We start from the raw sequence: 6985 nt of genomic DNA, 5'->3' as shown, positions 1-6985 counted from the left end.
CTTAATATGCACATTCAGCACATCCAATGCATCAAAACATTGTTTTCTAGTTGGAGCCGCACCTCGTTTTCAAACTGTATGGTTTGACTAAAATGAACAATGACAGCAATATAGTCCACGATGAGCAGCGCTAAAATCAACCTGCGTAGTTGTCCCTCCATTGTGACATTAGAAAGTGTCACATTTATCTTGCAAATGTACTCTTGTTTACTTCCTGGATTTTTCTCTCATGGTAATTCTAAAAAGAGCAGCTTTCTTGTGCGAGGCACACACTTTGGAACACAATTAGTCCCTGATTCAGACCAAAGCAAGACAACTCTAGGTCTGAAAGCACCCTAAGAAACATTGCTCTCAAACTGTTGGCCTATTTGCCCACACAGTTTCTTACAAAGTGACCATCGTTGCTTGTGACACCCAAGTGTTTCGAGGATACACCTTTCATGCCCCATAATGATACTACCACCTGATACCTGTTAACCTGTTTACTTGAAGAATGTTACAGATGTTTTTTGAGCACTCAACAACTTTCCCAGTCATTTGTTGCCTCTGTCCCAACGTTTTAGGAACATGTTGCAGGGATTAAATTCAGAATCAGTGAAAAACAATTTAGTGTATCAGTCTGAACATTAAATATCTTGTCTTTGAACTGTCAATCAAATAATGGTAAAAAAAAGATTTGCAAATTAATGCACTCTGTTTTTTGGGATTTTACATGGAGGCAAAGACAGAAGGCACTTAAAAGCAGATAATAGTAAAATATAGTGTACTTCATTAACTGCATTTCAGTGATCTCATATGGCAATTTTCTTTCAACCTGAAGAAACACGACACTGCACATACAGGATCATACACACCACAGGATCAGATAGAGCCCTATTATTCAACATATATGCTAATATGCTCTATTCACTGATTGTATGTACTGGCAGGGTGTCTCATCACAGCTCTTTGGATTGGCTGGGGCAGGCACACTGTTTTCTTGTTTTTCACATGTTTTTCCCCTCATTAATCAGCTGTATTCAGTAAATGTCACCTATATACAGGCAGCACTACGTCTGACTCTATGGTCTAAACACCATTTCAAATCTTCTCTATTCTGCCTTGAAAAACTGCCCAAACATCAGGGGTAATACCTCTAGAACATGATGTAATTAGATGTAATTAGTTATTACAAAATGTTTCTAGAACGACATCTTCAAAAAGCAAGGCAAATGTATTAAGCACTTTGTATGCACGGAGTAATTTAATTCAAAGTGCCTACATGTGCTTTACATAAGGCATAAAAGACATTAATTAGTTAAAAAGAGTTAAAAACAAAAACAATAATTGAAAAGGATGAAAGGATAAAAAGTGGCTCAAAAGAAGCTACAAAGATGAAAGCACACAAACAAACAAATCAGACGGGTTTGCGATCCAGTTCAGACAGACCTTGTCCATGAAATCTACATAAAGCCAGCTGGATGATGAACTCCCCCTCCGTCTGGTCCTCACTGCTGTCTCCACATCAGTTCTGAACTGTGATGGCAGATTTCTGAAGCCCCAAGTCTTTTGTCCCGCAGCTGTCCGGCTGCGCCATGCTTCATGTTGCAAACCAGGCAGCTTTAGGGCAGCAGCATATTAATTTCTCCTCTCCAGGAGTGTTTGGGCCAAAAAGGGGGACAATCAAGCCTGATACTCATGACAACACACAGACCCACATTTATCAGTATGTAGCGGTACATTAGAAGAAGTAATGGTACCAGGTGTGCAAAAATCACAAATGTCAGAACCTCCACCAAGTCAACACCTAAATTACTATCTATTGATGTCTCCAAGATCAAGAATAAATTTGGATGAGAAGTCTCTAAGATCCATAGAAAAAAAAAAAACGAGACAAAGTCCATCTGCTGATGAAGATCATGTGATGTGATCAAAAGCTCCAGAACAGCTTACACAGTGGCCTTGTGGTGAAATTATTTTGTTCACAAAAGCAACTTTAACACAGCGTTAGTTCAGGCAGGACAAGAAGTACGCCTCAGCTCACATCCCATCTTCATCAGTTGATTGCAAACAGCCCAATCAACTGATGGAGCAGCTGATATATCACATGATTCCTTTCTATGCAACCATTTGGCAAATCTCATTCAGAGTGCCCTATTTAAACTGCTCTGCCCTGCCTACTGTTGCTGCTTCCCCTGCAAGCTGCTTTGCAACCTGCCTCCACCCCAGCTCCTCCTTTTTATGTTGTGTCTGCCTTTTCAATGTCATCTCTGTTTGTAATTGATGCTTGCTCTGTTCTGTTCCTGGGGTCTCTGCTGCTGCTCTCCTTGCCTTAAAACTTTCCATGTAGACACATAGAAGGGCAGGGAGGTCTGCTCTGTCTGACTCAGGCTTTCTTCATTTGCACATGGAAGGGCAGACAGGTGTGCTCTCTCCGCCTTAGGCTTTCCATGTAGGCACGTGAAAGAGGCTTTCTGTGTAAGCCCGAGGACAGGCAGAGGGGCCCCAGAACACAGCCATACCGAATGACTAAAGTCATCCTGACTGAATTGGTTATTTTTCACCTTTAAAAGTGACTCATGGACATTTTCTGATGTGCTTCCTGTATTTAAATTAAGTTTGAATTAAGGTTTGGTTAAGTTTAACGTCAAACTTTACTGTGAGGGTTCAGTGTTGATACTCAACATCCTACCTAGTGAGGAATGTTGACTAAGGTTTTCTTTTTTTGCACAGAGGAGATTGTATGATATCAGGTGGAGCTGTCAACATGTCAATATTCGATTTTCCCTAACTAATCACTAGAGACCAATGTATTTGACAGTTGTCGTAGCAACTAGATATGCCTGATTTGTCTCTAAATTTCAGCAGCGAGAGTGGAGCTTACATCATCATGGTCACATGGTACATATACACACAAACCAAGGGAGACTGATTAGGCAGAGAACAGATGAATATCATTTGAGCTTCAATAACATCACATCACGAACATCACTGTCCATACATGCTATTATTTGTGAAATGGGAAAGCTACCATGGATTTTGCCCTGTAGGCCGACAATGTTGTTTGTTTTCGCAAAGACAATTACATGGCTGCTGCTGCTGGCTGACCTTTTGCACTCCATTTAAACTGTTTCCACGGCCCTCATTGTTAATGTATGAAGCGGACCACTGGCACACGGAAAGGGAGTGGACCCAGTCTGATGTTATTTTAAGTCCACACTGATGCGTAGCCACACAAACAACTTGCTTTGCCGGGATTTTAAGAATGGAGCAGAGCAAAATAAAAACTGCTTGACACTAGCGTACGTCCTGCCTGTGGTGCTGATTGGTTGTTTCTTATTTTTAAACAAGAAATAGCTGTTTCATGTTATGATGCCCGACGAAATGGTCAACTCGCACTTAGTGGAATGGGCAGATCCAAAGGTCTGGACCCAGGCAACCAAGGGGATAAAGCTGACTTGAATTCATTCAGTGGTCATGGGGTGCTGGAGCACATCAGACTAAAGGGAGACACACACAACAGGCTGCCATTCCATCAGAGGGCTAAAACACAGACGACACTCACTTCTGCAGAAGAAAGAAGAGACTTCACAACACCTGATTCTCATTTTAAACTCCACACTGTCTGATCCAGAGTGAGGTATTGTTCCTGGCTGCCTATTTTTGTTGTTCGTTGCTAATAAGTAACTGTGTCATCTGGTAGAAATGAGTTCTTCACTATCATTATAACTTTTTTAACAATTTGAAATTAAAATGACATGTTAGAGACAGACCAACCAACCAAAGCTATTTTAAAAAACTTTGAAATGTATTTGTATGAAAACAATAGTTGAGCATGGAAAATCAAAATCTGTGCTGGAACCGAGTTTTGAGGCTGTCCTCACCACAATAACAACAGCGCTGGTCTTTGTTTGAACACTTCAAACAACCTTTGCTCATTACCTCCTAACAAACAAGCTCTCGCTGTTGTGCCACTTACTTCTCAGCAGTAAATACAGTGGTAGAAAGTTGCTGAAACACCAGGAAAGCTCAGGGCTCAGCTTCATGTGCGTATACTGTATAGCAATGGATTTATCTGTCAAATCACAACACGACTGGCATTAAGAATGCACAGAACAAGTAAGTTTAAAATGTAGAGAAGCTATTAGAGCCCTGCATGGAGATATTTTCCTAATCCCGCTCTCGCCCATTCCTGCTGGTTTTTAGACAATTACTACACGCTATTTGTTGTTCTTTCGCCTGTCTCTGAGGACCAGAGGAGGATGGGTTGCTCTGTAGGGTCCGAATCATATGTAAAGCATACAGGCAGTCAATTACAGTTTGAGGGGGTTCGTATGATTACATATGTATGTACTGCAGCCCTAACCTACACAAACCTTCTGGTTCAGCCCTATGCTAATTTGAATGGGAATAAAATAACTAAATTGTGCAGCTCTACTAGACTTTCCAAATGTTATCGGACTGTATTGCTCTAATTCTGATGGTAAAACAAGTCTTTCATTTTGCTGGGGTTAGCACACTTAAATCAATTTATCCACCGCAACAGTAGCGAACAAAGACTCTTTAAAATAATGGACGTAGCTACTGTGACCTCACCCACTGATTTATTGACTCCCAATTTGAAGCCTCAAGTTTAGCACTTTTGGCTGTGGCCATCTTTTGTTTTTTGACGTCAGAAGAGACCACATTAGGACAAGAGGGTGGAGCTTTGAAGGAGCGAGGGGTGGATCTGATTGAGAGGACACTATTGGCAGAAAACCTGTCACTCAGAGCAGCCCCACCCTTAATTATGTGTACATTTAAGCCTTGATAAAATGTAAATGGGTGCATTTAATATAAAGTCACCCCGTGGCAGTTGCCATGAATGTTGAAATAGCTACTGACCCCTATATAGCCAACGTCACGATGACATAATTTTATTAGCTGGAGGCAAAACATGACTTGCCACCACAGGGATGTAGGCTACATAAGTCTTAAAGTGTCGTTTTGTTGTGTTATTGGGAGCCAGAACAGGAAGAGTCATGGCTCAAAACATAATCCACCTAATCAGAAATTGGGAAATTGGGGGGCTATTAAGAGAGTATTAGATTTCTCTGTAACGATAACTTTTTAGGGCGTTAGCTAACGTCATCCATCCACTGAGTGGGAGCATACAGGTCGGCCAGTGTGGTCTTATTCAAGTAACCCTCACGGTGCCAGAGATTGAGTGACCGGATATGGTGCGTTCATAAATTCAGTCTGACACTCTACACTAAAAGCCCTGCTGGACAAAAAAACAGAGCATTATGTTTCTACATGAATTAACAAACACTTAAGTTAATCACACATTCATTCTGCTTGGTGCTCTGCAACTCAGAGAGTGTGGTGCTCTGGAAACTAAACGATACATTAGGATAGCGCTCCAAATTTGCAAAAGGAACAGTTTGTGCCAGAGTGAGCTCCAGCACTCGGAATGAGTATTTCCGAACACACCACTCGTATTATCCTCCTCCATTGTCAAAAACAAGCCAATAGAACTTGCTCACTAGCACTAACTAATGTCTGTGAAGAACTGTTTTGCCTCCAGCTAAGCGCCATCCACCAAAATACATCACACTGTTTACTAACAGTAAAAGGGTCTATAGAGACCAAAACCGTTTTTTGTACCAGGCTGTAAACATGTGAATTTCTGCTGTAAAGTTGGACATGTCATCATGGGGGTCTGTGAGGATTAACTCACAATTCTGGAGCCAGCCTCAAGTTGCCATTCAAAGAACTTTTGTGGTGGCTACAGTTTTTCTGCTCTGGAAGTTGCTGCTTGGTAGTGACAGAGTAGGCTTCGGTGTCGCCTATGACATAAGCACAAGGTTTACTAGCTTGATTGTGATTGGCCAGTGAGCCCACACACTCTCAAGCACACCCTGAAAAACAGACACAGAAACAGTTTCGTTAAAGAGACTTTTATCAGGGGTCGTGCTCCTAATTTCATTGCATCCCAATGAATGACTGCCCACTTCCACTCGCAGAAAATTAAAACCACCTGTGTCTGCGAGATATAATTTGTGTTTCATGAGATTTGTGAGGATTGCATTGGGATCTAATACCAATGCAGTGCTCATAGATCTCTTGAATGCAGTCCTCTGGAAGCTACCTATATCATTCCAATATTACTCACATAACCCTGCTCTGCCCAATGAGAAACATTCCCACAGAGATTTCCTCCCTTTTTCATGAACAATGTAGCCACAACCAACAGCAACCATTACAACTGACCAGTTGTCTCACTCAATACGGGACGGCACAGCATTTTTATCCCTTGTCCCACATCCAACATATTTAGATGATGTCCAGAATTTTGATTGGCTCTTGTTTTCAAAAGTCAAACTACTGTAGGACAGGTGACTTTTAAAAATCTGGCTGTAAAGAGAGCAGGGAAGGCTGTCATCACGGAGCTGTGTTTGATGCCAATCAAAGTGTGTGCTCGTGGGTCAAGTGCAGGTTAACCTGTCAGTGCTTTTGCTATGCTCAGTCTGACAGGGAAAATTGCGAGTCACCACAAAGTCACAGTGCAGATTTAAGTGGAATGTGACGGAAATTACAACAAAGCAAAAGGAAATGCAGCTACAACAAAGACTGTGAAACTACTTAGAACTGGGTGAAACCAGGGGAGGGCGATTCTCAGTTTTTACACAAAATTCGTTTAACACACTGTGCAGCACTCCCAATTGTACAGGTATTAAGTCCTTCACATGCTTAAGGTCTAATCTGTCCAAACCTGTCTGCAGTAAACAATGGTTTCTTGTAACAGTGACGCTGATCTTTCCCTAAAATCTTTTAGAAAAGAGAGATGTTATAAAATGGGGGAAAAGGGGAGATACAGTGTAAAAAACAAAAAGATCTAAATCAAATAAGAAGAGAATAGTACAAGAGTGTAATTAGAGCAACAGAGCATAAAATAATGCAGTGAAAAGACAATGAATACATATGAAGGTTTAAAGATGACATTAAGGAAGTAAAGAAAATGGAT

This window comes from Epinephelus moara, chromosome 8 (genome assembly GCF_006386435.1).
Source record: "Epinephelus moara isolate mb chromosome 8, YSFRI_EMoa_1.0, whole genome shotgun sequence".
Lineage (NCBI taxonomy): Eukaryota > Metazoa > Chordata > Actinopteri > Perciformes > Serranidae > Epinephelus > Epinephelus moara.
This window is presented reverse-complemented; position numbering follows the sequence as displayed.